We start from the raw sequence: 8,272 nt of genomic DNA, 5'->3' as shown, positions 1-8,272 counted from the left end.
TGGCTATTTTGTGGTACAATTATCAGTGGGGTCCACTTCCGATTTGGGTCGGGTTAAAGTGCATTCGGGTTTTTCGTAGTAAGACGAAGAGATTGATATATTGTACGCTCAAAACGGATAATGGGTGAATGAGATATTAATTCTCAAAGTAGACCCATTTGAGTTGGAAAATGAAGGGAAAAAGTGAGCTTTTTGTCCTACATTGTTTTGGAATGAAGATTTTCCCCCCTTATATACAAGAGCTCTTTTGAAGCTTGTAGAATTGTATAGCATAGAGGCTCTCCCACCGGGGGGGGGGGGGGGGGTGCAAATCAAATTCCAACTAGACGATATTGAAAAAGGCTTGATTCAAGCCCGAGCTCGTGTGCGCCGGCACCTGGGGCACGAATGTCGTCTGGAAATTGGCTGGCCTTGGGGATTGGATTCATCTGTTACGAAATTAGTATCCTATTAACTCCAATTTTGAAGTCTGAATTCAATTCCCAGGTAGTGGCCAGCTGTTGGAAGACAGCTTTAATGTCATTTTTAATTGCCATAATAAAGGCCAGCTGTTGGAAGACAGCTTTAATGTCATTTTTAATTGCCATAATAAAGGCTATTGGCTCCTTCAACCGTATATAAAGAGGGTAGAGGCAGTAGAGTTTCAAAAAAAAAAAAAAACACAAAAATAGAACACGAAGGTTCTTCTTTTTAGCCTCAAAACCTCTCTGCTTCTACTCTTTCTTTAGCTATACTGTGTTCATAGCCATTGTCTTGCTCGCCGGATTCTTTGTTTGAATGCTCAAACATTGGATCATAGCAAGTTTTATCCTGGGAAGCCTAGGCCACAACGCTCCTAGCATCTTTGGGAGGTGGAAACTAAGGCTTTAAGGAAAGAGTGCTCACTTGACTCTTGCAAAAATCCAACACCAAACACTAGCCAAATTTCTTCATCTATTCTTCCCCCTTTCCAGAAATTAATAATCATTTTTTATTTGATTATTATTTGTTTTTCCTACCAACGGTTCCTACAGTCTTAAAACCTTATTTTTGTTTTCCCGTTGGCGGTCTTCTCCGAATTTCCTTGAAGAAATGGAGAACCCCGAGTTGCCCATCGTTAACAATGGGGAAGAAAATGTTGTTGAGAACAACAATGGAGGAAACGGCAACAATGTTGCTAATTCCCAAGCTACACCCGTGAACGTTGGTTCACAAGATGGTGGGAGCACCGAGGGATATATTCCCATGTCTCGGGTACCTTCGGTACCGAGTGGTTCGGCTGAAAAGCCGGAGAAGCTCACCGGTGTTGGTTCGAACTTCAAGAGGTGGCAACAGAAAATGTTGTTCTACCTAGCAACTCTCGGCTTGGCGAGGTTCTTGTCCGAGAAGGTTCCCGAGTTGAAGGAACAAGATGCACAATCCGTGATGGCAGTTGGCTATTGGAAGGATTCAGACTTCCTTTGCCGAAACTACATCCTGAATGGATTGTGTGACACGCTATACGATGTATATCGAAAGATAAGCACATCAAAAGCGTTGTGGGAAGCTTTGGATCATAAATACCGAAGTGAGGATGCCGGCTCAAAGAAGTTTGTGGTTGGGCGATTCCTCGACTTCAAAATGGTTGATTCAAAAACTATGCTAAGTCAGGTGGAAGATTTGCAATTAATCTTCGATGAGATCCGTGACGAGGGCATGGTGCTAAGTGAAGCCTTCCAAGTGGGATCTGTGATCCATTTGTTGCCTCCAGGTTGGAAGGACTTCAAGAACTACCTTAAGCATAAGCGAAAGGAGATGAATCTGGAGGACCTGATCCAGCGACTCAGGATTGAGGAAGGGAACAGGACGAATGATAAGAAAGTTCCTATCGTTGTTGGCGCTAAGGCCAACATTGTGGAGCACAGTAAGAGCTCCAAGAGGAACCAGAAGGACAAGTGAAAGCTAGGTCCGAAAGGTGGCGTTACCAAGAACAAGTTTCCTGGTGAATGCTACAATTGTGGCAAGCATGGCCACAGAGCATCTGAATGCAAGGCTCCAAGGAAGAAGAACAAGAGTTCTGAAGCCAACGTTGTTGGAGATAGCAATCAGAAGGAGGTCGAGATTAGCCTTTCGGCTATGGTGACCGAGGTGAACCTCGTGGGCTCAAACCCTCGTGAGTGGTCATTGATATCGGTGCAACCAGGCACTTGTGTTGCAACCGAGAGATCTTCAACACCTTTGAGACCGTTGAGGGTGAAAAGGTGTGGATGGGAAACTCTGCTCAGTCTGCGGTGGAAGGCATGGGCAAGGTGGTTCTGAAGATGACTTCCGGGAAGGAACTGACGTTGAACAACGTGCTGTATGTTCCTGAGCTGAGGAAGAATCTTGTGTCTGGCTCTTTGTTGAACAAGCATGGCTTTTGCATGGTGTTTGATTCAGACAAAGTAGTTTTGTCCAAGTTAGGGATGTTTGTTGGTAAAGGATATGTAACTGATGGGCTTTTTAAACTCAGTGTAATTCCTATTATCAATAAAAGCAAAGCTAATTCTGTTTACTTGCTTGAGTCTTCCAATTTGTGGCATGGTAGACTAGGTCATGTTAATTTTAATTCTATGCGTAGATTAATTAGCATGGACCATATTCCTAACTTTAAAATTAACACAAATAACAGGTGTAAAATTTGTGTTGAGGCAAAACTAACGAAAGTACCTTTCAAATCGGTTGAAAGGAAACTGAACCACTAGAATTAATCCATAGTGATTTGTGCGATTTTAGATCGATACAAACGAGAGGTGGTAATAAGTATTTTATCACATTTATCGACGATAGCACACGATACTGCTATGTGTATTTGCTTAAGAGCAAAGATGAAGCCGTTGATAAATTCGTTCTTTATAAGAATGAAGTGGAAAACCAACTTAATCGGAGAATTAAGAAGGTTAGAAGCGATAGAGGTGGTGAGTACGAAGCACCTGTTGGTGACTTCTGTGCAAGTGTAGGTATAATACATGAACGTACGGCACCTTACTCAGCTCAATCGAACAGTGTTGCCGAACGAAAGAATCGTACATTGAAAGATATGATGAATGCGATGCTTATAAGTTCGGGCCTACCTCAAGATGCGTGGGGTGAGGCGATTTTGAAAAGTAATTACCTTTTGAATAAGGTACCCCGCAAGAAGCTCGATAAAACTCCTTATGAGCTGTGGAACGGTAGGAAACCTTCCTACCAGTACCTGAAAGAGGGTAGAGGCAGTAGAGTTTCAAAAAAAAATACAAAAATAGAACACGAAAGTTCTTCTTTTTAGCCTCAAAACCTCTCTACTTCTACTCTTTCTTTAGCTATACTGTGTTCATAGCCATTGTCTTGCTCGCCGGATTCTTTGTTTGAATGCTCAAACATTGGATCATAGCAAGTTTTATCCTGGGAAGCCTAGGCCACAACGCTCCTAGCATCTTTGGGAGGTGGAAAATAAGGTTTTAAGGAAAGAGTGCTCACTTGACTCTTGCAAAAACCCAACACCAAACACTAGCCAAATTTCTTCATCTATTCTTCCCTCTTTCCAGAAATTAATAATCATTTTTTATTTGATTATTATTTGTTTTTCCTACCAACGGTTCCTACAAAGAATGTCGGAATCGTCGCGACCAGGTGCCTACTAGATCGCCTAGCCCGCCGAAGACACGATACGCCGTTTTTTTAAAAAAAAAAAATTATTTTAGGGTTATTCGCTCAAGACGACATCGTTTTGAGCGAATAACCCTTAAAAAAAAAAATCGCGCGGTCTCTTCCTCCGTGAATAACCCTCAAACCGTCCAGCACCGTTCGCCCAGCTCGCCTCCACCTCGTCTCTCGTCGATCGCCGATCGTCCTCCACGACTCCACCTCTTCGTTGCAGGAGCCTGCATGTAAAAAAAAAATAAAAAAATCGGGCGCCTTAGGCAGTAGGCGTCCCCCGAGCGCCTAGCGATTTTTTCAACCATGGGCATAGCTGAAGTTAACAAATATTTTCACAACTAAAATTTAAATTACATAAGAAAAAAATACTACTGCCAAATCTACATACATACAATCTAACAAGAGCCAATAATGTTAGACCCTTAACTGGAATAAAAAAAATGTCGATATATATAATTGTTTCTTAAAATGAATGGTTCATATTATTTTGATTTTAGTATTTTTTTAATGATTTCCTTATTTACCCTCTATTATATTATTTTCTTCCCTTAAATAACTTAAATTCCGTTAGTATAAACTTTAGTAACGGAATATTCCGTTAACTATTTATTATTTTTAACTTACTCATTAATTTCTATAAGAAAGGTCTTAGGTTCGAACCACATCTCAATTATAGTTGGCATAATTGTTTACATATACTACGAGTATGTTTAAATGTATTAAAAAATATATAACATAAAATTTAACATAAACTTTGGTCAAATAATTAGTCCGACTAAATACATAGCATTCAAAGATTATAAATCATGAACTTTAAAAATTATTTGATTTTTATGCATTTAAAAAAAAAAAAAAACAAAATTTGGTTAATTTTTTTTTTTTTTTTTTAGTTTTTCGTTTAATTAATCTTATTTTGATTATTTAGAACAAACTTAATATTTCAATTATACTTTTGCATTATTGGAATGATTAATTAGGTCGTTATGATAGTAATATTTTTTGTATGTATTTTTTTTATAATGGTACAATTGTACATTACTTTATAAATATTATACTATTACTTTTTTTTTCGGACAAAATTGTTCTTACATCATGGTCAGACATGCACGACCTAACTACAAAGTTGTTGATCATAAATACAATTACACCTGGACTCTAAAACGATATGATCATTTTCCAAAAAATTTACAATGTTGACATCACACTGACTCCAATTGAACAAGTTTACACATAAGAATTTTATCAATGCATGAAAACTTCTAAAGAAATTTGTAAGTTAATTTTCATTATAACTTCAACCTTGGGCATAGCTGAAGTTAACAAATACTTTCACAACTAAAATTTAAATTACATAAGAAAAAAATACTATTGCCAAATCTACATACATATACAATTCTAATAAGAGCCAATAATGTTAGGCCCTTAACTGGAACAAAAAAAATGTCGGTATATATAATTGTTTCTTAAAATGAATGGTTCATATTATTTTGGTTTTAGTATATTTTTAATGATTTTCCTTATTTACCCTCTATTATATTATTTTCTTCCCTTAAATAACTTAAATTCCGTTAGTATAAACTTTAGTAATAGAATATTCCGTTAACTATTTATTATTTTTAACTTACTCATTAATTTCTATAAAAAAATATCATAGGTTCGAACCTCATCGCAATTAGAGTTGGCATAATTGTTAAACATATACTACGAGTATGTTTAAATGTATTAAAAAATATATAACATAAAATTTAACATAAACTTTGGTCAAATAATTAGTCCGACTAAATACATAGCATTCAAAGATTATAAATCGTGAACTTTAAAAATCATTTGATTTTTATGCATTTAAAAAAAAAAAAAAACAGATTTAGGTTAAGTTTTTTCTTTTTTCTTCTTTCGTTTAATTAATCTGATTTTGATTATTTAGAACAAAACTTAATATTTCAATTATACTTTTGCATTATTGGAATGATTAATTAGGTCGTTATGATATTAATATTTTTTGTATGTATTTTTTTTATAATGGTACAATTGTACATTATAAATATTATACTATTACTTATTTTTTTTTCGGACAAAATCGTTCTTACATCATGGTCAGACCTGCGCGACCTAACTACAAAGTTGTTGATCATAAATACAATTACACCTGGACTCTAAAACTATATGATCATTTTCCAAAGAATTTACAATGTTGACATCACACTGACTCCAATTGAACAAGTTTACACATAAAAATTTTATCAATGCATGAAAACTTCTAAAGAAATTTGTAAGTTAATTTTCATTATAACTTCAACCTTGGGCATAGCTGAAGTTAACCAATACTTTCACAACTAAAATTTAAATTACATAAGAAAAAAATACTACTGCCAAATCTACATACATACAATTCTAATAAGAGCCAATAATGTTAGGCCCTTAACTGGAACAAAAAAATGTCGGTATATATAATTGTTTCTTAAAATGAATGGTTCATATTATTTTGATTTTAGTATATTTTTAATGATTTTCCTTATTTACCCTCTATTATATTATTTTCTTCCCTTAAATAACTTAAATTCCGTTAGTATAAACTTTAGTAATGAAATATTCCGTTAACTATTTATTATTTTTAACTTACTCATTAATTTCTATAAAAAAAATATCATAGGTTCGAACCTCATCGCAATTAGAGTTGGCATAATTGTTAAACATATACTACGAGTATGTTTAAATGTATTAAAAAATATATAACATAAAATTTAACATAAACTTTGGTCAAATAATTAGTCCGACTAAATACATAGTATTCAAAGATTATAAATCGTGAACTTTAAAATCATTTGATTTTTATGCATTTAAAAAAAAAACAAATTTAGGTTAAGTTTTTTTTTTTTCTTTTTTTCGTTTAATTAATCTGATTTTGATTATTTAGAACAAAACTTAATATTTCAATTATACTTTTGCATTATTGGAATGATTAAATAGGTCGTTATGATATTAATATTTTTTGTATGTATTTTTTTTATAATGGTACAATTGTACATTACTTTATAAATATTATACTATTACTTTTTTTATCGAACAAAATTGTTCTTACATCATTGTCAGACCTGCGCGACCTAACTACTAAGTTGTTGATCATAAATACAATAACACCTGGACTCTAAAATGATGTCAGACCTGCGCGACCTAACTACTAAGTTGTTGATCATAAATACAATTACACTTGGACTCTAAAATGATATGATCATTTTCCAAAGAATTGACTGGCTCCAATTGAACAAGTTTACACATCAAAATTTTATCAATGTATGAAAACTTCTAAAGAAATTTGTAAGTTAATTTCATCATTATAACAACTAGTATTTTCACCCGTGCGATGCACGGAATGAATTTGTTATGATATATTAAGAATATTTGGATCGATATACAAATATTTAAAGCATAACATCAATATGGTTTGGATCGTTATGTTTGAATTAAATTTTTCAAAATTCTCAAGTTAGAATTGCTAGAAGAAGGGCTTGAACCTTCAACCTTGTGGTTAACAGCCACACGCTCTAACCAACTGAGCTACTCCAGCCATATATCAATTATACTCATTTTTAGTCTTACTATTTTTTTTTTTTAATTTGTAATAGAAAAAGACCACTTAGACAACTCAATTTGGAGTTAAAATTGTTAGTCGCTAAAGGAAGGGCTTAAACATTTGACCTTGTGGTTAACAACCACACGCTCTAACCAACTGAGCTACTCCAGCTGTATATCAATCGTACTTTGGTTTCTTTATATACACAATTTAAAAAGGGAAAAATGTACATTTTTAGTTTTAGTATTTTTTTATAAAACAAAATAAAAAGTCCGCTTAGACAACTCAATTTGGAGTTAAAAATGTTAGAGGAAGGGCTTGAATCTTTGACGTTATGGTTAACAACCATACACACTAACCAACTCAGCTACTCTAACCATATAGGCTTTGTTGATGCTTGCATATGCCATGACTATCAACAAAAGCCAAGGTCAAACACTAACTAACGTTGGGTTATTGCTAAAAAAATTGGCCTTTAATTACGGACAATTGTACGTGGCTTTCTCCCGAGTCACCCATCCTGATGGTCTGAAGGTGTTACCTCTAGACAATGATGGACAAGATTGTGTTGCGACTACTAATGTCGTCTACAAAGAAGTTTTTAATAATGTGTAAATACAATCGATGATATTATATTTTTTTTTCAAAATGACAAAATTGTTATATATATATCTAGACAAAAATATATCATTTATACAAATGAATTAGGATAGCAATTGATTACTATAACTAAGTTGCTACTAGTTGGGATTGAATGTAATAAACTAGATTCTTTTTTTGTTCATATTGGTGCTTTAGATGTCATTATATTATGATCAATTGCCTTGATTTTTTGTTTTTGTATTTTTAAACCTTTATTCCCATTATAGGGTCATACATAACCAAACATCAATATTGGTAATCATTCCACATTTACCATATTACCAAACATGCAAAACACTTTCACCAAAACTCATAACATTATCAAGTATTTGATTCTGATTTTGATTCTGATTTTGATTCTAATTCTTATTCTAATTCTGATTCTGATTCCATGTACGAACCAAACACACCCTTAGTCTATCT

General features: G+C 34.0%; 1 non-coding gene across 1 annotated transcript; it reads right to left on the bottom strand.

Moving 5' to 3' along the window:
* Positions 1-7,127: 7,127 nt before the first annotated feature.
* TRNAN-GUU lies at positions 7,128-7,201 on the bottom strand. Its single transcript has one exon. It is a non-coding gene; the product is annotated as a tRNA-Asn (tRNA).
* Between the last annotated feature and the right edge of the window lie 1,071 nt (positions 7,202-8,272).

The sequence above is a fragment of the Ipomoea nil genome, unplaced genomic scaffold (genome assembly GCF_001879475.1).
Source record: "Ipomoea nil cultivar Tokyo-kokei standard unplaced genomic scaffold, Asagao_1.1 scaffold1334, whole genome shotgun sequence".
Lineage (NCBI taxonomy): Eukaryota > Viridiplantae > Streptophyta > Magnoliopsida > Solanales > Convolvulaceae > Ipomoea > Ipomoea nil.
This window is presented reverse-complemented; position numbering and strand designations above follow the sequence as displayed.